The sequence below is a fragment of the Zingiber officinale genome, chromosome 9A (genome assembly GCF_018446385.1).
Source record: "Zingiber officinale cultivar Zhangliang chromosome 9A, Zo_v1.1, whole genome shotgun sequence".
Taxonomy (NCBI): domain Eukaryota; kingdom Viridiplantae; phylum Streptophyta; class Magnoliopsida; order Zingiberales; family Zingiberaceae; genus Zingiber; species Zingiber officinale.
In genome coordinates this window covers 86,578,850-86,602,786 of record NC_056002.1, presented here as the reverse complement: position 1 = coordinate 86,602,786, position 23,937 = coordinate 86,578,850, and the positions used below count along the sequence as shown (strand labels likewise).

The window sequence follows — 23,937 nt, the reverse complement described above, 5'->3', positions numbered from 1 at the left end:
TTATGAGCTCCTCAAGGAAACATTATCAACCTAGATTACTAGGACACAGTTTCCTTCTATAATCAACAATACACCATATAAATAATATTTTTTCCAACTTATCGGTCCTATTAATTTATCGAACTAAATCGTACCCATTGATAAATTAAAGAAATAAATACTAAGTATGTAAAATACTGAACCAGATAATAATTAAATAAGAAGGTTGAATGGACAAAAAATCTTAACGGAATTTTTAGGAATTTTTAAGAATTTTCTGGGAATTTTTCGGAACTTGTATAGCGTAGGTTAAGGGGATAAAGTTTAGGCCAAGGTAAAGTCTGTTTAAGCTACCCGATTTAGACGAGGAAATGTTTAATTTCCTTAAATATTATTTTCCCTTTTTATTTAAAAACTCCCGTGCCCTATTCCTTCTCTCGCCGAAAACCTTCTTCTCTTCATCCGCCGCACACCTCCGCCTCCCTCTCTCGCGCCGTCGCTCGACCAAGCCACACCACGCCACCAACAGCCCATCGCCGACTGTCGTCTCGGTACCATGCCCTCTCCCTTGCATTTTCGCCCTGGTGCCTCTACCATGCCGCCGGCCGTGAGCCCACTGTCGATGTCGTGCCACTAGAGACGAATGCCACATCACCCGATCACACGGTGTTGCTTAAGTCGTTGCTCGTCGGAGCTTCTAATCCCTTAAGCTCTCATCTACATCTCTGCTAGGTACACCTCTCTGTAGATCTCTCCTCCACACGACCCGATCTTCAGCGAAAGGGGTGAGAAATTCGAGCCCTAGCTTCGCTGGACTTGGAGCTCGCTGGAATCAGGGGTGGTCGGCATTCTAGACGGTGACTTCTTGCTCCAGTACCCTGAAATCGAGCCTCCACCCTCAAGCCCTTCTCAACCGACCCCAACAGCTACTTGCGGTGGTTCTTGGTTGGGGAAAGAAGCTGCCTACATGTTGGGGTAAGGCATTTACAACTTTGGACGTTAGATCTTTAGATTGGGGTGTTGGTTTTAATTGGATTACAAGTTGTTTGAGGTAATTGTTCCTATTTGTAGCCTTACAGTAGCTCTGGCTATAGGTCTGTGGCAGCAGGCACCACCATCGAGCATTTTTCCGGCAATTGCTCTTCTTGGCCGAGGATCAACAGAGGCGAATTCGTCTTAGAGTAAGGTTTTGGGTTTTAGATACCTATTGCTGCTTAATCTGTATTTGTTCATTAATGATTAGGGGTAAATTCATGAATGGTAATCCTAATTGTGATAGTGTTTGGCTGGAATTGTGTTTTGATCTAGTTCTTGCTATTGGAAATTTGGATTTGAATCTGATGCTAATGTAGATTTAGTTTTAGTGGATGGATTTGGATTGATATCGAATTTGGAATTAATTAATTAGTTGATACGGGATGAGACTCGATTTTATTTCCAGTTGAGGTTTGGTTCATTAGTGATTGGTTGATTTAGAGGAATACCTGATTGTATTAGGAATATTAGATTAATATTGTGATTAGTGGTGATGGGTTGGATTCGTCTAGTTCCTTGTTGGCAGAATTGAATAGATTGTAATTAAGGATTCATGGATAAGAGTTGAGGAAGCTAATCATTAATTGAGGATAATTAATGATCAGTTTGAATAGGGTTTTTCCTGAGGGTTTGGATCTTTAGGTTTAGTCACTTATTGCTTATCTGTTAGCTAAATTGTATAATATATAATTTACAGGACCCTGATTCGAGATGAGCGTCTCGACGTCGGATTTAGTTTGATACGATCTTCTTTTGAGGCGGATACTTCTTACTTTGACTCTTTAGTCCTTTGAACTTAGTGCATGAGCTATTTTTGTATAAGGATTGTTTTATCTTGACTCCACTCGTAATTTTCCTGTGCTTGATACTTCCACTCAAAACCTTCGAGACATTCGTTTTTATATCCGTACAGTCTCTTGTAGCTATCAATGATATTTAGCAGATACTAAATACCAACCTTGTATGTTTTGTTTGTCGTTTACTTATGTACCGTATTAAGCATGCTGGCTTCATGTAGCATACCTTATATCTAACTTTTGCTTATGTTTATATGATGACTGTTGCATTGTACGCATCATGTCATTGCATGCAGGCAGGCGACCACTTCTTCCTTGTGGGGGAGTGAGCCGCCGGGCCGCGCCGCACATTCGGTCACTCATGGGTAGTGGTAGCTGGAAGAGATGCCGCTAGTCCTGTCGTGCCGCACTCGACCACTTGCAGTTGGTGGTAGCTGGAGTCGCGAGCATCAGGGACCCCCTTCGCTGTGTAGCTAATTAGCTACTCTGCACCTGTCCATCCGGTCACTTGAAAGTAGTGGCAGGCTTTGGGTGGTACAGTTGTCATTGATCTAGCCTCTTGACCATACAAGGGTCGTGGTGCAGAGAGGTGGGTGGGGTGACCATCCGTGCATATGTTGTTATTATACTTGCTTTGGCTGTTGCAGTTTACATATGCTGTTATTACTTACTTATGCTGCTGTGGTATATTTATGCTGTCGTTGCTTTTTGTTGTTGTTCACTTATGCTGATATGCTGCCTTATGTTAAGATATGCTCTCGTTGTAGGTGGTTAGACCTTGGGTTATTTATTGGAAATGTTTATATACCTTACGCATTTCCTCTGTAGTTATGAGCAGTATGGTAGCAGATTATTTTTACTCCTGATCTTATATTACCTAGCCTATGATATGGATTCAGGTATGAGCATACATCTACGATTTTATTATAGTATCTGCTATTTCCTTTATGAGACTGTATACTGTTGGCTTAGTCTCTGTTTATATGTTATGTTAATGCACTATCTTTTCCTTACCCGCTGAGTTCCAATACTCACCACCCCTGTAAAATGGTTTTCTTTCGCCAGGTAGCAGTAGATGATGTTGGGTTTTTCGGGCCGCGAAAACTACTTTTTCGCGTCGCGAAAACCCCGAAACTCCATAGCCAACCGATCCGTGCGAAGAGAATAGAACAAAATTTTACATGTACGAGTTTACTAACTAGATCTACTCTTAGATCTATATGTTTAGGAAATTACCCTTGATGCGTGCCCTTTTCGAATCCCGCTCGTCCAAGGAAGTGCCGAATCTCAAGATTGTCAACGTAGACAATCCTCTAGAAGTATCCACACGAACAAGATGTGTTCTCTAACACACAAGGATGGAGAAGAGAACACCACAAGTGTGCTAGCACTTCTTGATGCTCTCGAATGGGATTGGAAGAAGAAGAAAGGAAAAGAAGAGAACACACTCCTCTAAAAAAATCTCTATGTGACTTTCACTAACCTTTCTTCTTGGATTAGACTCACTCTCCTTTCTTCTCCCTTGCTTGAAACCCACGACCAAGAGAAGAGAAGGAGCAAGAAGAGAGCTTAGGAGGAGGAAGATCACTTGAATGAGAGTTACTCACAAAAAGAAAACTTCTCTTTTTCCATCAAGTGGTGTAACCCCCTTCACATTAATCACAATTAATGTGGAGGCCATTAAAGAGAATAGTTGTAACCTCCATGAGGTGGCACATGTGATGATGTGGCACATCATCATTAGTTCTCCTAATGCCAAGTCACAAATGATGTGGCATAAAGTCAAGTCAAACTTGACTTAATCTCTTTTATGGTTGATCTAATCTAACCATTTAATTCAAGCCAATTTAATATAATGAATCTAATTCATTTAATTAAATTGATTAAATGAGTCATAATATAAATTAGACTCATTGAACACATAAATCAACTTGAGTCCAACTCAATTAGCCCAATTAGGATTACTCTTAATCCAATTTGATTCATCACATGAATCTAATCCTCTTAGTTCATCATATGAACCTAATCTCCATCCACTTGTTCTTTGTGTGTGACCCAATAGGTTCTTGTAACGTTGGCAATGCCCCTAAACTCATTTAGAAGCATAAATAATGAGCGGTATCTAGCAATACATTATTACTACCCAAGTTACAAGAATGTTGAGATACAACATCACCTTGTGACTACTAATTGTGACTCCTCACAATAAATGACAAGTGTCCTTCTATCCTAGACATCTAGATTGATCAATGTGAGGCATAGATCGTGTCATCCTCTGACTAATCTAAATCTTGAACTCCAACTAGACTCACTCAATCAAACGAGTTCAATATCTCATATTGACTCATTTGGGCATGACCATGCACTTCGTGGTCTCACTCTATCAAGAATATCGATGTCACTCCCGTCATATAGGAGGGGTAGATCCCATCTACATCACTCACATCCCTCCGCATAATTTATTACATACCCAGTAATCGCCTTTATAGTCCACCCAGTTACGGGTGACGTTTGACGAAACCAAAGTACATAACTCCTTATGTAGGGATCCATGGTGACTTCAAGTCCAAGGACTAGTAGTCATACTAATAGCCACATGAGAAAGTATATGACACTCATATAACGATCCATGATACTTTCTCATGGCGGGTCATTCAGTATACATTCTCCAATGCATACCCATGTGTCAACTTGATATCTCTATATCCAGGACTTGTGAGGTCAAGTCATCGAGTTGACCTACATGCTAGTCTTATTGCATTAACATTGTCCTTGAATGTTAATACTCGACTAGGAATGATTAAGAGTAGTATTCCCTATATCATCTCACTATCGGTTCAACTAACCGATTGATATAGGTGAGAACCTTCTACTCAAGGACGCTATTATACTTAGTTTATTTGGCACCAATACAAATAAGTATAATAACCAAAACACATGCCTTTATTTATATAAGAATATAATACAACAAGTTCATAATACAATCATCAAATGTTTGGCTCTAGGGCTCTAACTAACAATCTCCCACTAGCGCTAGTGCCAATCAGTGTAGGCTCTAAGCCCCAATGACCTAGTGTGACTATCAAGCTTCCTCTGTGCCAAAGCCTTGGTCAAGGGATCTACGATGTTAGCTTCTGTAGGTACTCTGCATATCTTCACATCTCCTCTCTCGATAATCTCGAACGAGACGGAAGCAGTAGTACGTGTTTGGTCCGTTGGTGTGAGCGAGGTTCCTTCGCTTGTGCTATAGCTCCATTGTTGTCACAATAGAGCTCAATAGGGTCACTATATCGGAACCACCCCAAGTTCGATGATGAACGGATCCAATCGCTTCCTCACGCCTCGATGCAAAGAATGACTACCGTCAGAATCAACCATCGTGTCCTGCCAACTCTTCCACCACAAGACCACCATTAATGCAAAATACGAACCCCGACTACAATCGGTAATCATCCCGACGGTCTCGAAGTCGCATCATCAGAACCCTTTACGCCTAGCTCATTATTGCTTCCATATATCAAGAAATATTCTTTAGTCCATCTTAAGTACTTAAGAATATTCTCGACTACTATCCAGTGACTTTCACCGGATCTGACTCTACTTGTCATGCTCAAAGCATACGAGACATGTCGAGTACATAAGCGGCGCATATGATGATCCTATACCGAGGCATAAGGATCCGATCCATGTTGTCTCTATCCTCTAGAAGAGGGACCTCGAGTCTGAAAGACTCATGCCACGTGTGACATCGATGTAAATCCTTCGAGTTCTGCACGGCAAACCGAAGGAGTACCTTGTCAGATGTACTCGACTTAAAGTAAACAATCTCTTAAATCTATCTCTATAGATCCGTATCCCTAGAATGCGGGATGCCTCACCTAAGTCCTTCATCGAGAAGCAACTCCCTAACCAGGTCTTGACAGATCAAGCATAGGGATGTCCTTCCCAACGACTAGATATCATCCACATACAATATGAGGAAGATAACTATATCCCCTACAACCTTCTTGTAGACATAAGCCTCATCTTCGCTCTTGATGAAACCAAACTGCTTGATTGCATCATCGAATCGAAGATTCCAGCCCGAGAAGCTTGCTTTAGTCCGTAAATGGCCCTATGCAGCTTGCATACTCTGCTAGTATGATCTACAAAACTCTCAGGTTGTGTCATTTACACATCCTCGAGTAGGTTTCATTCGAAACACGGTTTTGACATCCATCCGCCATATCTCATAGTCATGGTAAGTCGCAATAGTAAGCATGATCCGAATGGACTTAAACATCGCACATCGGAGAAAAGGTTTCATCATAGTCAATACCATGAATCATTGAAACCTTTAACTACCAACCGACCCTTATAGATAAGTCCATCCATCGGTCTTTCTCTTAAAGACCCACTTACACCCAATGGGTTTTACCCTTTCGTGTGGATCAACCAAAGTCCATACTTGGTCGGTGTACATGGATTCCATCTCGATCTCATGGCCTCTAGCAATTTCTAATTTGGTCTCATCAGCTTCCTGATAGGTGGTAGGCTCATCCTACGAGCACAACGTCATCATGGTCAGACAATGAGTATCTCTCAGGCTGACGATGTACCCTATCAGACCTGCGAAGAGGTATGTCTATTTGAACTGGTTGTTGTTCCTCAACTCATTGTGGAACAACATCATCCACAACACTTTTCGATTCAAGTTCAACTTCCATCGAGGCATCAGTGTTATTGTTCGCATCTTGAACTTCTTCAAGATCGAACGTGCTCCCACTAGTGTTTCAAGAAACAAAGTCCCTTTCTAGAAAGACCCCAGTCTTTGCCACAACTACCTTGTGCTGACTGGGAATGTAGAAGTAATATCCCTAAGTTTCCTTGGGATATCTAATAAAGTAGCACTTATCGGATTTGGGTCCTAACTTGTCTGAGACTTGACGTCGAACGTAAGCCTCACAACCCCAAATCCTCATGAAAGACACCTGGGCATCTCTCCTAGTCCATTTCCTATACGCACCGTTTCGGGGCTCGAAAGGAGAGCACATTGGTGCTGCCGCTTTCTCAATCGAAGTTTCTGTTGAGAGAGACGAATGAACTCTTTCTTCTCTATATGATATTTCGTTATCTTTCTTCTCTTATGATATTTCTTGGTGGTCGTGACTTTCTTGAGAGACATGAAAGAAGGTTCACTTTCAAAAATCCACTTCAACAAATGTCTCTTCAGACTTCATTCTTGAATTGAGTTCTGTTACGGGCATGAATCATAGCACGGATTTGGGACTCTATCTTGGGGTTCCTTTACTACATTCATCTCGGGTCACCAAGCATAAAGGGCCACATACATCACTATGTATAAGTCCTAACAAATCAGTCGCTCTCTCGCTGTGCCTACTAAAGGGAGTCTTGGTTATCTTGCCTCGTAGGCATGACTCGCATATCTCATATGATTCAAAATCAAATGAGTCCAGCAAACCATCCTTATGTAGCTGGGATAATCGCTTGTCATTTATATGACCTAAGAGACAGTTCCAGAGGTAGGTTTAGTTCATGTCATTTGACTTGAACCTCTTGGTATTTATGTTATAGATAGGGCTCTCAAGGTCTATAATATAGAGTCCGTTCATTAGAGGTGTACTACAATAGAACATATCGTTTAAATAGACGGAACACCATTTGTTGTTTATTGTAAACGAAAATCCTTTCTTGTCCAAACAAGAAACTGAAATTATGTTCGTAGTCAAGGCAGGCACATAACAACAATCATCTAATTCTAATACAAGCCCAGAGGGTAGAGAAAGATAGTAAGTGTAACACCCACTAAGCTTTTAAGATAAATATGAGAATGATGAATTTACCTTAGAAAAATATTAGTAGAATGTTGAACCAAAAAGAAATAAAAAGAAATAAAATAGGGATTGTAAACGAAAATCCTTTCTTGTCCAAACAAGAAACTGAAATTATATTCGTAGTCAAGGCAGGCACATAACAACAATCATCTAATTCTAATACAAGCCCAGAGGGTAGAGAAAGATAGTAAGTGTAACACCCACTAAGCTTTTAAGATAAATATGAGAATGATGAATTTACCTTAGAAAAATATTAGTAGAATGTTGAACCAAAAAGAAATAAAAAGAAATAAAATAGGGAGTTGTCAAGGATTGAACCTTGAACCTCTCATGATGTAAATGATAGGATTAATGGGTAATAACCAGTTGGGATAGGAATAATATATTGATAGCAAAGGAGGGAAACTCATGATAAGGGTGAGAGTAAAAGCTAGCCAAAAGAAAACAAGAAAAGAACAAGAGAAAGACAACTTGCCTTCCTTCTTTTCTCTCCCTCTTCTTCATTCTTTACCGTGACTTAAAGAGAGGAATTAAGGGGATTCATTCCCCCTTGTTTCATCATGAATGATGAGAACAAATAAATAAATAAAAATAAAAAGGAAATGAAAAAAAAGGGCTAAGGGAGATGGAAAGCAAAAATCGATTTTGCTACCTCTTCCCCCTTAACATAAAAGAGAGTATGTAAAGAGGAGATTTTATTTTTTCTCTCATTCTCTCCCTCTCCCTCACCGAACCCTCAGTCCCCTCTCCTCCATCTTCGGCCCAAGCCAAGGTTTTCTCCTAAGAAAGCCTAAGATACAAGGAGGACTTAGCAAGGAATCAAGGGAAGGGAACTAGAAGAAGAGGCTACTTCTTCCATCACCACACCTTAGATCCACAAGCGAAAAGGAAGTAAGCTTCCCCTCACCTGTGGTACAAGGTGTTTTATGTGCTTTTCGGATTTTATGAGGACTAGAAAACCTAGAATAGAATTTAAGAAAAATTCGGCCAAAGAAGAGTTTTCAAATCTAGGAAGGTTTAAACAAGTCCTCATTTCATGATATTTTTTCTATGCTATGTAGGAAGGTTTTCCTTCATGTTTTTATACCTATATGATGCTTGGTCAGAGGAGTACCTAACCCTAGAATTTCGGCCAAAAATATTTTAAAGAGGTTAGGGAAATCATTGTCTAACCAAACTAGTACAAGATTCCCTCCATGAATTACTAAGGGTCTTTTGTTGTTTTTTCTTGCTTAAAAGTTACTTGGAACCAAAAGAAATCCACTCATATGTTTCGGACAAGAAAAGCGCTTAGGGTTAGGAAGACCTTTAAATTTAAGTAACCATGTTTATATGATAGAATATAGAGTTCTCTTAAAGAATTGCATGTTGAATATTGCTAGAAATTCATGAACTTTTCATTAAGATTTTCGGCCATGATAAGATGGATAGCTTAGAAAAGCTTAAACAAAATTTTAACATGCTCAAGACCTCTGTGATATTAAGATATGAAAGTTGTTTAATGCTCTCATGCTTAATTAGGGTATAGAGAATTTAGTTACATGATATATGACATGTAAGATCACAAGGGTCCTAGCTTGTTTATGAACCAAATTTGTATATGATGTTCTTAGTAATTTTTGCCATGAAACTTACTTAGGTTTTCCATGCTTTAGGCCACTTAAAACCTAGTTTAGAGATTGGTAGGTTTCGGCCATGAGGAAAAATAAAAGAAAAAAAGAAAGAAACCTAGGAAGCCTAAGACACAATTCACTTGTATGTTTATTATGCTTGTCTTTGTACATGCTATGAAACTTGTATGACTTCCTATGCTTTTAGGCTATTTGAAGCAAATTTAAACACGGATGAGTCTCGGCCAAGTAGGGTTTAAATGACCTAGAGGCCTTAGAATTGAAACCAATTGTGTTAAAAATGCTTCTTATGGAAATATGATAATATGTTGATTGAGTCACATGCTTGTATAATTTTTCCATGTCCTAAATGGACCATTGTATGTTTCGGCCATGAAGGGATAGATGCCCTAGAAACCCTAGAACAAAAATTAAATATGCTCATGTCACTCTACATGAAATATGATAAGTAGAAAGCCAAAGTTCTCATGCTATATGTTGTTTAATGACCTAAAATGAGGCTAGGGTAAGTTTCGGCCATACCCATTGTATGATGCCTTATTATGAATTTATACATGATGTTAGTTCAAGTTCACATGCTTGTATGCTTGCTTTTAGCCCTAATGAATACTTGTTAAATTTCGGCCATGACATATGTTAAGGGCTTGAAGAACTTAGGAACTAGCTCAAATATGCTTACTATGTTACTTGGAAAAAAATGCTATAAATATGGTTTAAGGTTTCCATGCTTTCATGACATTTGGGACCTTGTTTCACACCTGATAGAGTTTGGCCACATGAAGTTTAGGGACTTGGAGAACTTAGAAACCAAGTTAATCATGCTTATAACGCTTCCTATGAAATTGATGTGATGATAATTTAGGTTCCACATGCTTGGAGGTTGTTTTTACCTAAATTGAGATCTAAGGGGGGGTTCGGCCATGATAAGAACCCAAGGGATTAGGAAGCTTAGAACCCAAGCTAACTATGTTACCATGTTTCTTATGATAGTATAATCACATGATACACCCTTATGCTTAAACATGTATGCTTGTGATTTATACTTTCCATGATATGATATGTGCTTAAAATATGCATGCTTGGAAGATATGCTATGTGCTTAAAATATACATGCTTTCATGATATGCTATGTGGATAGAAATATGCATGCTTGGATGATATGCTATGTGCTTAAAATATGCATGCTTTCATGATATGCTATGTGGATAGAAATATGCATGCTTTGATGAAATGCTATGTGCCTAAAATATGCATGCTCTCATGATATGCTATGTGGTGAAAATATGCATGCTTTTATGACATGATGTATGCCTAAGTGATGCATACTTTTTATGACATGATGTATGCCTAAGTGATGCATACTATTTATGATATGATGTATGCCTAAGTGATGCATACTTTTATGGCATAACGTATGCCTAAGTGATGCATACCTCTATGATATGCTATGTGACTAAATGATGCATTTTTATACATGCTACTTTACTTTGTAAGGCTTGTACCAAGGGAGGGCTCCTAATCAGCCCCTAGGCCTTTGGCTGTGTGATCCAGGCTAGTAAAAACAAAGGGATGAGCTCCTTAGTACGCCCCTAGGTCTATGGCTGTGTGATCCGGACCTAGTTCATAGTATGATTCAAGACTTGCTACCTTGGATATACTTAGGAAGCGCGCATATCTACGTGATTTATCTATATGTTGATATTATGTTCAAGTATATATGTAAGAAGAAATGGTTTTAAATATCATGAGACATACACATGTTTTTCGGATACATGTTTTCAAAATCATATTGCATATACCTTATGATCATGTTGTGATGAAGCTATGATTTATGATATGCCATGATTAGATACGATTATGTTATGTTTCATGCTATGCTTTAAGAGCTTGATATGCCATGCCACCTTATGATGATACTATGATATGCCGTGATTAGATATGATTATGTTATGTTTCATGCTATGCTTTAAGAGATGATATGCCATGACTAGTTATGATTTTGTTATGTTGCATGATATGCTTAAAGAGTATGATATGTTATGCCATGACTAGTTGAGATCATGTTATGTTGAGACATTCTTTGATCATGTGATGATTTTCGGTTTTAGTGAGTAGGAAAGGAACTTACTGAGCCATGAGTGCTCATAGCTTACTTTCCTTGTACCACAGATAAAGGAAAAAGCTGGATGAGCTAAAGGAGCAGCAGGAGAGGCAAGGAGATGTGTGTGGCAGTGGCTAGGCAACCAAATAAGAAGCTGCTTTAAAAACTTTTAAAGAACTATGCTTTGGTATCATGAATTGTAGTACCGTATGTGTGACTTGATGTTATGTTCTATTAATTTTGATATCATGTTATTGATGCCATGATAGTGTAGTTCAGATTTGATGAAAAGAAAAACAAAAGAAAAGTTTTTATTAAACTATGAAAATTATTTTAAGTCTTCCGCTGTTTTAAAAAGAAAAAATTTGTACATGGAGTATCGTAGCCCCGTCCCTTAGGGTTAGCAGGGAGGGCGGACGTTACAGGTTGGTATCAGAGCCACACACATCAAGCCTCCGACGTGCGGCTCCAAGTAAGAATGTTTATGCTTAATTTTATATGCTCATGCTTATTTTCTTGTGTTATATTATTTGCTTGATTTATTCTTTGAATTTCTTATATTGCTTACGCTTAAATTTCTTGTTATATACTTATGCTTTATTTGCTTTATTGCTGGTGTCACATTATTTGCTTGCTATTTATTTCTTTGTTTTATTATATTGCTTATGCTTTATTTCCTTATGTTATATTGTTTTTCACTCTATTCCTTATTTTTCCTCATGTTGTTTATGCTTTAGTTTCATGTTTTGCTTGCTTATGTTTGATGCTTTATTTCATGCTTTTAGTTATGATTTAGATTAGGATTACATATTAGTAGGTTAGGAATAATACCAGAACAAATAGATAGAAACAAAATAGTATGTTAGATTGGCTAAAAACGATAACCACTTACACTAGTCTATTTGTCATTATTTAGATCAACATGGTTAGGACACGCAATGCCTGAACCGAGGGGACAGTGACTCCACCAAACCTGACACAGGTAGTCACAGACCTCCAGCATCAGATCACAGAACAACAACAGCTGATCACTACCTTAATGGGTCAGCAAGGCAACCCGGTTACCCCACCGGCAAATCAGAATACACCAACCCCTATTCCGATGGTCCGACAAGAGGCCTATCCGATTCGGCAAAGGCTTAAGCGAAGTATTCTCGAAATCGCGAACCATGGGATGCACGAGCCCGGCTTAAGACCGTGGAGAGCATAATGGAACCACTGGACCGGCCCGAACACGAGAAGGTCAAATGCGTGCCCAGATGTGGTGGGACCGAGTAAAAGAGAAAAGACAAATAAACCAGATGCAGTGGACGGATTTTGAGACAGAGTTCTTAGAAGAATTCTTCCATATGCAAGTGACCAACAAGCACTATGACGAGTTCACCGAGTTCCAGCAAGGTGACACGAAGCCGCCAAGAAGTTCAACCGCCTAGCACGTGCAATCAAGATCGAAAAAGAAAGGGTCCAATAATGTTAAAGATGCTCGACCGAGATAGCTGAATGTAGCCATGAGTTAATAGACCGCAGATCAGAAGAGCTAGTTAGCGAGCACTACCAGAAAGCAATGAATGAGGGCAAGAACCAAACGCTGATCGGAGGACAAAAATCGCACAATACCAGAACCGGCTGGAAAGGAAACTCAGGTGGAAAGAGGAAACAGTGGAACAACACAAAAGGTGGTCCGGCCAATAAGCAAACCAAGTACCCTCAGTGTGCCACATGTGGAAAGATGCATTCTGGAGTATGTCTCCTAAGCACCAGAAAGTGCTACAACTGCGGAAAGGAAGGACATTTGGTAAGAGATTGCCCTACTCAGTCTCAGGCACTACCTCCGCAGAACAACCAGAATAGGAGTACCCCTGCACAGCTTCAGCCAAGGAAGATTGGAGGCCCCTCCCACTATGACCAATGCCAGAGTCTACTCTCTCGCTCAGGATGACGTGGCGAACGCCTCTGCCATCGTCTCAGGTCAGCTACCTAATTTCAATCAATATGCTAAAGTTTTACTTAATGCTGGAAACGAACCAATATGGGAACCCATCGAGGAACCGAGACGTGTTTCGTATCCTTGGGTCGAAACTATGTCCGGGCGACTTTCCACTCTCAGACCGATGAGCAAACTGAAAGAGTGAACCAAATATTAGAAGATATGTTAAGAGCTTGTGCCCTGGACTTCAATGGAAGCTGGTGTCTATATCTATACCTGGCAGAATTCGCCTACAATAATAGTTACCAAGCTACTATTAAAATGGCACCTTACGAAGCTCTGTATGGGAGAAAGTGTAGATCCCCTATATGCTGGTATGAAAGTGATGAAAAGAAGGAAATGGGGTTCCGAACGGAACTTATTGATGACACCACCCGAGCTATACAGAAGATCCGCCAACGAATAAAAACTGCTCAGAGTCGGCAGAAGAATTATGCCGATAAACGGCGCAGGCCGCTAGAATTCAACATCGGAGATTTGGTATTCCTTAAGGTATCCCCCATGAAAGGGATAATGAGTTTCAGAAAGAGGAGCAAGTTGAGCCCACGATACGTAGGACCGTACCGGATTTTAGAAAGAGTGGGCCAAGTCGCATACAGACTAGAACTACCTCCAGACATGGCAGCCATTCACAAATGTGTTCCATGTATCGATGCTCAAGAAGTGTACTCCCAGCACAGATCAAGTAATTGAGCCACAGTCGGTACAGGTTCAAGAGGACCTAAGTTACGAAAGTAGACCTATTCAGATCTTGGACCGAGAAGTCAAGAGGTTAAGGAACAAAGAAATACCCTTAGTAAAGGTTCTATGGCGGAATCAACGATTTGAAGAAGCCACCTGGGAACGCGAGGACGATATGAAACAAAAGTACCCGGAGCTATTTTAAAGTTCGAGGATGAACTTTTTATGAGGTATGGGGTACTGTAACACCCACTAAGCTTTTAAGATAAATATGAGAATTATGAATTTACCTTAGAAAAATATTAGTAGAATGTTGAACCAAAAAGAAATAAAAAGAAATAAAATAGGGAGTTGTCAAGGATTGAACCTTAAACCTCTCATGATGTAAATGATAGGATTAATGGGTAATAACCAGTTGGGATAGGAATAATATATTGATAGCAAAGGAGGGAAACTCATGATAAGGGTGAGAGTAAAATCTAGCCAAAAGAAAACAAGAAAAGAACAAGAGAAAGGCAACTTGCCTTCCTTCTTTTCTCTCCCTCTTCTTTCTTCATTTTACCGTGACTTAAAGAGAGGAATTAAGGGGATTAATTCCCCCTTGTTTCATCATGAATGATGAGAATAAATAAATAAATAAAAATAAAAAGGAAATGAAAAAAAAGGGCTAAGGGAGAAGGAAAGCAAAAACCGATTTTGCTACCTCTTCCCCCTTAACATAAAAGAGAGTATGTAAAGAGGAGATTTTATTTTTTCTCTCATTTCTCTCATTCTCTCCCTCTCCCTCACCGAACCCTCAGTCCCCTCTCCTCCATCTTCGGCCCAAGCCAAGGTTTTCTCCTAAGAAAGCCTAAGATACAAGGAGGACTTAGCAAGGAATCAAGGGAAGGGAACTAGAAGAAGAGGCTACTTCTTCCATCACCACACCTTAGATCCACAAGTGAAAAGGAAGTAAGCTTTCCCTCACCTGTGGTACAAGGCGTTTTATGTGCTTTTCGGATTTTAAAACCTAGAATAGAATTTAAGAAAAATTCGGCCAAAGAAGAGTTTTCAAATCTAGGAAGGTTTAAACAAGTCCTCATTTCATGATATTTTTTCTATGCTATGTAGGAAGGTTTTCCTTCATGTTTTTATACCTATATGATGCTTGGTCAGAGGAGTACCTAACCCTAGAATTTCGGCCAAAAATATTTTAAAGAGGTTAGGGAAATCATTATTTAACCAAACTAGTACAAGATTCCCTCCATGAATTACTAAGGGTCTTTTGTTGGTTTTTCTTGCTTAAAAGTTACTTGGAACCAAAAGAAATCCACTCATATGTTTCGGCCAAGAAAAGAGCTTAGGGTTAGGAAGACCTTTAAATTTAAGTAACCATGTTTATATGATAGAATATAGAGTTCTCTTAAAGAATTGCATGTTGAATATTGCTAGAAATTCATGAACTCTTCATTAAGATTTTCGGCCATGATAAGATGGATAGCTTAGAAAAGCTTAAACAAAATTTTAACATGCTCAAGACCTCTGTGATAGTAAGATATGAAAGTTGTTTAATTTTAACGCCCACCCTTCTTACCCAACCAAAGGTGGCGCTACGTTCTTATACTACTTACGTACATGCTTTAGTTATAACAGCGGAAGAATAAAAACTTTAAAGAATTTAATTTATTAAGCATAATATCACATATTCTGATTTGTTCAAATGTGCATATGTTGATTCTATAACTAATCATATTAATTTGTCCGGATCGTTCTTTGCCGAGCCACCACCACACACATCACTATCTGCTCCTCCTGTTGCTCCTCTAGCTCATCTAGCTTCTTTATCTGCGGTACAAGGAAAGTAAGCTGTGAGCACTCATGGCTCAGTAAGTTCCTTTCCTACTCACTAAAACCGAAAATCATCGTATATTAATATCATGCGTAGTATCATAAGCATACGACATACAAGGGTATCATATTCATATCATGACATTATATCTAATCATCAGATAATTCAAGCACATATTTAGGCAATGCATCATGAATTTGAAAACTTATACTTATAAGTACTTGAAATTAATATCATCATTATAGGGGATCCCGGTTTGTACCACATACATAATGTGCGCGCTTCTTAAGTAGGTCCAAGGTAGCAAGTCTTGAACCCTACCATACATACATACTAGGTCCGAGTCTTACTCCATCGACCTAGGGCATTCAGAAGCCCATTACTGACGAGGCCCGAGTCTTATTCCATCGACCCCGGGGCGTTTACGGAGCCCACCCTTGGTACAAACCATACAAAAATAACTTATCATGCATAACTATCATATCATGTCCCTAACAATCTTTCATGCATTTCATTTTTCATTTCTTTTCATTATGTATATCATTTCCTATGCTATCACATATCATGACATTTACATAACATAAATTTCATTCTTTTCTCATTATGTATAGCATTTCCTATGCTAACACATATCATGGCATATACATAACATAAATTTCATTCTTTTCTCATTATGTATAGCATTTCCAATGCTATCACATATCATGACATATACATAACATAAATTTCATTCTTTTCTCATTATGTATAGCATTTCCTATGCTATCACATATCATGGCATATACATAGCATAAATTTCATTCTTTCTCATTATGTATAACACTTCCTAGGTTCCTTTCCCTTTTTTTTTTCTTTTATTTTCAATTATCTTCTAAACAAGAAAACAAATACATGATCCTTAACATTTCATAGGGAGAACCTCGTACTAGTTGGGTAAAACAATAATTTCCCTAGCCTCTTAAAAATATTTTTGGCCGAAATTCTAGGGTTAAGTACTCCTTTGATCAAGCATCATATAGGTGTAAAAACATGAAGAAGATCCCTTTTCTATGGCATAGAAAATCTATCATGTAGTGTAGACTTAGTTAAACCTCACTAGATTTCGAAAGCTCTTCTTAACCGAATTTTCTCAAACTTGTTTCTAGGTTTTAAAATCCTCATAAAATCTGAAAAATATATAAAAAGCCTTGTACCACAGGTGAGGGGAAGCTTACCTTCTTCGCTTAAGTTTCCTAGAGTTGAGAACTTGCTTGGACCTTTCTTCCTTGCTTGCTTTGCTCGGCACCAATGGAGGAGAGGAGTGGCTAGGTCTTTTGGTGGAGAGGAGGAGGAAGAAGAGGTTTCTCTTTCCTCTTGTGTTGCTCGGCAACAACAAGAGAGAAAGAGGGAGAGAGTGAAGAGGAAGAAGAGGTTCTTCCTCTTGTGTTGCTCGGCAACAAGAAGAAGAAGAGAGGGAGAGGTGAGTCTCGGCACAAAAGGGAGGAGAGGAGGAGAATGAGTGGGGGATGAAGTTGAAGTCACCCTCCATGCCTATTTATACTAAAATGAGGGGAGGAAACTTGACTTGATCCATCCTCCCTATTCATTTCTCCCCTTAAATGACAAGAATATTCTAGAGAAATGCCTTTTGAGTTCTCTCTTTTCTTTCCCTTAATTTCTCTCTTTTCTCTCCTTTAATTAAAATTCCTATCTCTCCTCTTACAATATCCTCTCCTATCCCACTTGGTTAACACATGCATGCATCCACAAGAGAACCAAGGATCAAAACTTGTTTATGTATATTTTTATTTCTTTTTACTTCCTTTTCCTTTTAAGTAGAAAGAATCCTTTCTTATTCTTAACTACTTAATCCTTTCTCTCCTTATCAATAATTCTCCTATCCCCTTTGGTATCCTATACATGTTTCTTACAAGAGATCCAAGGTTCAATCTCTCTTCTAACATTTTATTTTCTTTTGTACATAATAATTCGTATATTACTATATTATGCATTATGCATAAATATTTCATACATATATATATTATCTCATATTTCTTCCTTTTGTCCATATTAATTCCATACATTTTAAATCATGCATAGATGATTTATACTCTCAAGTTTATTTTTCTTTCATAAAGTTTTAATCATCTAAATCCATCTTAATATTTAACTTAGAATATTTACACCTTCTTTTCATTCGTACTCTCATTATCCTTACTTTCTTATCTAGGCTTTCTAGGGGTGTTACATTAATGCTCTCATGCTTAATTAGGGTATAGAGAATTTAGTTACATGATATATGACATGTAAGATCACAAGGGTCCTAGCTTGTTTATGAACCAAATTTGTATATGATGTTCTTAGTAATTTTTTCCAGGAAACTTACTTAGGTTTTCCATGCTTTAGGCCACTTAAAACCTAGTTTAGAGATTGGTAGGTTTCGTCCATGAGGAAAAATAAAAGAAAAAAAGAAAGAAACCTAGGAAGCCTAAGACACAATTCACATGTATGTTTATTATGCTTATCTTTGTACATGCTATGAAACTTGTATGACTTCCTATGCTTTTAGGCTATTTGAAGCAAATTTAAACACGGATGAGTCTCGGCCAAGTAGGGTTTAAATGACCTAGAGGCCTTAGAATTGAAACCAATTGTGTTAAAAATGCTTCTTATGGAAATATGATAATATGTTGATTGAGTCACATGCTTGTATAATTTTTCCATGACCTAAATGGACCATTGTATATTTCGTCCATGAAGGGATAGATGCCCTAGAAACCCTAGAACAAAAATTAAATATGCTCATGTCACTCTACATGAAATATGATAAGTAGAAAGCCAAAGTTCTCATGCTATATGTTGTTTAATGACCCAAAATGAGGCTTGGGTAAGTTTCGGCCATACCCATTGTATGATGCCTTATTATGAATTTACACATGATGTTAGTTCAAGTTCACATGCTTGTATGCTTGCTTTTAGCCCTAAGGAATACTTGTTAAATTTCGGCCATGACATATGTTAAGAGCTTGAAGAACTTAGGAACTAGCTCAAATATGCTTACTATGTTACTTGGAAAAAAATGCTATAAATATGGTTTAAGGTTTCCATGCTTTCATGACATTTGGGACCTTGTTTCACACCTGATAGGGTTCAGCCACATGAAGTTTAGGGACTTGGAGAACTTAGAAGCCAAGTTAATCATGCTTATAACGCTTCCTATGAAATTGATGTGATGATAATTTAGGTTCCACATGCTTGGAGGTTGTTTTTACCAAAATTGATATCTAAGGGGGGGTTCGGCCATGATAAGAATCCAAGGGATTAGGAAGCTTAGAACCCAAGCTAACTATGTTACCATGTTTCTTATGATAGTATAATCACATGATACACCCTTATGTTTAAACATGTATGCTTGTGATTTATACTTTCCATGATATGATATGTGCTTAAAATATGCATGCTTGGATGATATGCTATGTGCTTAAAATATACATGCTTTTATGATATGCTATGTGGATAGAAATATGCATGCTTTGATGATATGCTATGTGCTTAAAATATGCAAGCTTTCATGATATGCTATGTGGATAGAAATATGCATGCTTTGATGATATGCTATGTTCTTAAAATATGCATGCTTTCATGATATGCTAGGTGGATAGAAATATGCATGCTTGGATGATATGCTATGTGCTTAAAATATGCATGCTTTCATGATATGCTATGTGGATAGAAATATGCATGCTTTGATGAAATGCTATGTGCCTAAAATATGCATGCTCTCATGATATGCTATGTGGTGAAAATATGCATGCTTTTATGACATGATGTATGCCTAAGTGATGCATACTTTTTATGACATGATGTATGCCTAAGTGATGCATAATATTTATGATATGATGTATGCCTAAGTGATGCATAATTTTATGGCATAACGTATGCCTAAGTGATGCATACCTCTATGATATGCTTTGTGACTAAATGATGCATTTTTATACATGCTACTTTACTTTGTAAGGCTTGTACCAAGGGTGGGCTCCTAATCAGCCCCTAGGCCTTTGGCTAGTAAAAACAAAGGGATGAGCTCCTTAGTACGCCCCTAGGTCTATGGCTGTGTGATCCGGACCTAGTTCCTAGTATGATTCAAGACTTGCTACCTTGGATATACTTAGGAAGCGCGCATATCTACGTGATTTATCTATGTGTGGTACAAGCCGGGGCCCTGATTATGTTGATATTATGTTCAAGTATATATGTAAGAAGAAATGGTTTTAAAGATCATGAGACATACACATGTTTTTCGGATACATGTTTTCAAAATCATATTGCATATACCTTATGATCATGTTGTGATGAAGCTATGATTTATGATATGCCATGATTAGATACAATTATGTTATGTTTCATGCTATGCTTTAAGAGCTTGATATGCCATGCCACCTTATGATGATACTATGATATGCCATGATTAGATATGATTATGTTATGTTTCATGCTATGCTTTAAGAGATGATATGCCATGACTAGTTATGATTTTGTTATGTTGCATGATATGCTTAAAGAGTATGATATGTTATGTCATGACTAGTTGAGATCATGTTATGTTGAGACATTCTTTGATCATGTGATGATTTTCGGTTTTAGTGAGTAGGAAAGGAACTTACTGAGCAATGAGTGCTCATAGCTTACTTTCCTTGTACTACAGATAAAGAAAAAAGCTGGATGAGCTAAAGGAGCAGTAGGAGAGGCAAGGAGATGTGTGTGGCAGTGGCTAGGCAACCAAATAAGAACCTGCTTTAAAAACTTTTAAAGAACTATGCTTTGGTATCATGAATTGTAGTACCGTATGTGTGACTTGATGTTATGTTCTACTAATTTTGATATCATGTTATTGATGTCATGATAGTGTAGTTCAGATTTGATGAAAAGAAAAACAAAAGAAAAGTTTTTATTAAACTAAGAAAATTATTTTAAGTCTTCCGCTGTTTTAAAAAGAAAAAATTTGTACATGGAGTATCGTAGCCCCGTCCCTTAGGGTTAGCAGGGAGGGCGGGTGTTACAGTAAGTTCCTACAGCAATAGTAGCAACCCGTGCTCCATTGCCTACTCGTAGGTCTACCTCACCCTTCGTCAATGCCCTGCTATTTCTCAGCGCTTGTACATTAGTACAAATGTGCGAAGCACATCCGGTATCTAATACCCACGATAAAGAAATAGAGAGGTTGATTTCTATAACATGTATACCTGAAGTAGAAATCTTATTTCTTTTCTTCTTAAGATCTTCCAGGTATTCTTTGGAGTTCCTCTTCCAGTGCCTTGCTTGTCCTTGATATAGATGACAAAGATGTTCAACCATATCGTAAGTTCCCATCAACTCATGTTGCTTCTGAAGCTTAGAGTTCATGGTCGAGAGCATAAGACAGGACACATCTAGTGCGTCATCTTGATGCTTCTTGTAAGCATCTCGGTCTGCTCGCGTGGCAGTGGCAGGAGGAGCCTCCGGAATGGGCTGCTCTAGAATGTATAGTTTACGTTCTTGGGTGAGAACTATTCTCAGGTTCCTGTACCAGTCCAGGAAGTTTGCTCCGTTGAGCTTGTCCTTCTCGAGGACAGATCGCAGGGAGAAGGTGTTCGTATTCGACGTCATGGTAATATACAACAGAAATAAATGCAGAAATAAATATCATATTCTTAATCATTTAATTAGGCCTTTAACTAAATGATGCTCCCACTTAATTCTATAATTCATGTGGGACAAGATCCACATCATACTAACCCTTGAGTTAGCTTTGGCTAATACGCCCAAGATTTAGTATGATCGGTAGGTAACGATTACCAATTACATCTCTATGCAACTCTTGTTTATAGGATCATTATCCGTAGTTATATTAAAACTTGAGTTAGCTTTGGCTAATACGCCCAAGAATTAATATAAATGTGATTTATGTCCTATCTTTCCAACCGTTGGAAGAATGCCTATAGTTGTACTCGATCCAACCGAGTTAACTAGTTACTCAATCTAATTGAGTTGTACTCACCCATGAATTGATAGGCGGGACCAAGATTGTCCCTCCGTACCCTACCAAGATAATATGTGCTGCTCTGCTTTGGCAGATTCAACAACACATGTGATCGAGGTAGTGATAGGTATCACGACACGGTAGGCATTAGAGTTGATGTGATTTAGATCTAATCTAAACGTCGATGTTGTATCATATACTCAATATGGATCTAATCTAATCGATAGGGTGCATCTTGTACACGATGTAGATCTAATCTATTCATAAGGGTGCATCTTGTGCACGATTTAGATCTAATCTAATTCGTTAGGCACTAATTAATTACTTAATTAAGCATGCATCACATACACAAGTAATTAACTAAATTTTTGTGATTATGTCATGACCCTACTATGATCTTCTCAAGCTAATGAGAAGATCGGATGGTCAACCTAAGGTCAACAGCTTCTCAAGCTCCTTCCTTTTGACCACCTTGTGTTGCTCGCGCATTTCTCGTAACCTTGTCTTTAGTGGACCTTCCACCGCTTCAAAATTTACATTACAATTTTGAAACTCGAGTTACATTCGAGTCTAAATCTAATTTACAACCAAAATATAAATAGGGAGGCACGACGCGCAGGTCGCGTATCAAATACAGCACACACAAACACATGACGGCACGCATGCCGTATTATAAATTACAACACAAATCAATCATATTGGGTCTTTTTGGACCATGACTATCACAAAAATAATATATAATTCTAAATTATATATTTTCATAATTTTCTGTAATTTTTCATAATTTTTACAATTTTATGAGTAAATTTTTCCCGGCAGTCCCGATTAGCGATTTCGGGCGCAATCGCGGAGCAAATCCCCTTGCGGGGTTAGGGGCAGTACCCCTACCTGCGATCTAACCATCGCGAGTTGCTCCTAAGCGATCCTACAGTGCCTTAGCCCGCTGTCCCAAAAGATTTTGGGTCAAAACATTGCCGTAACGGAAAAATCTTCTCGGTAGTCGAAGCCTACAAGTGTCTAAACACTTGTGCTTCGCTTCTACGAGAAAAATACCCTTTAAAACTATAAAAATAATGAAATTACAGAAATTCACAGAATGTTTATTTTTCATAAAAACCAAAATAAACTCGTACACGCCTTCGCACGTGGCTCTGATACCACTGTTGGGTTTTTCGGGCCGCGAAAACCGCTTTTTCGCGTCGCGGAAACCCCGAAACTCCCTAGCCAACGGATCCGTGGGAAGAGTATTGAACAAAATTTTACATGTATGAGTTTACTAACTAGATCTACTCTTAGATCGATATGTTTAGGAAATTACCCTTGATGCGTGCCCTTTTCGAATCCCGCTAGTCCAAGGAAGTGCCGGATCTCAAGATTGTCAACGTAGACAATCCTCTAGAAGTATCCACACAAACAAGATGTGTTCTCTAACACACAAGGATGGAGAAGAGAACACCACAAGTGTGCTAGCACTTCTTGATGCTCTCGGATGGGATTGGAAGAAGAAGAAAGGAAAAGAAGAGAACACACTCCTCTAAAAAAATCTCTATGTGACTTTCACTAACCTTTCTTCTTGGATTAGACTCACTCTCCTTTCTTCTCCCTTGCTTGAAACCCACGACCAAGAGAAGAGAAGGAGCAAGAAGAGAGCTTAGGAGGAGGAAGATCACTTGAATGAGAGTTACTCACCAAAAGAAAACTTCTCTTTTCCATCAATTGGTGTAACCCCCTTCGCATTAATCACAATTAATGTGGAGGCCATTAAACAGAATAGTTGTAACCTCCATGAGGTGGCACATGTGATGATGTGGCACATCATCATTAGTTCTCCTAATGCCAAGTCACAAATGATGTGGCATAAAGTCAAGTCAAACTTGACTCTTCCTCTTCCTCTCAAGTCAAGTCAAACTTGACTTAATCTCTTTTATGGTTGATCTAATCCAACCATTTGATTCAAGCCAATTTAATATAATGAATCTAATTCATTTAATTAAATTGATTCAATGAGTTATAATCTAAATTAGACTCATTGAACACATGAATCAACTTGAGTCCAACTCAATTAG

At 38.4% G+C, this 23,937-nt stretch overlaps 1 long non-coding RNA gene across 2 annotated transcripts; it reads left to right on the top strand.

Moving 5' to 3' along the window:
• The first annotated feature begins 424 nt into the window (after positions 1 to 424).
• Positions 425 to 20,605, top strand: LOC122021130. 2 transcript variants are annotated; one of them, XR_006122457.1, is made up of 3 exons: positions 425 to 954; positions 1,074 to 1,160; positions 20,558 to 20,605. It is a non-coding gene; the product is annotated as an uncharacterized LOC122021130 (long non-coding RNA). The 2 variants fall into 2 exon arrangements; XR_006122456.1 differs by lacking the exon at positions 20,558 to 20,605 and adding an exon at positions 11,446 to 11,508.
• Positions 20,606 to 23,937: the final 3,332 nt, after the last annotated feature.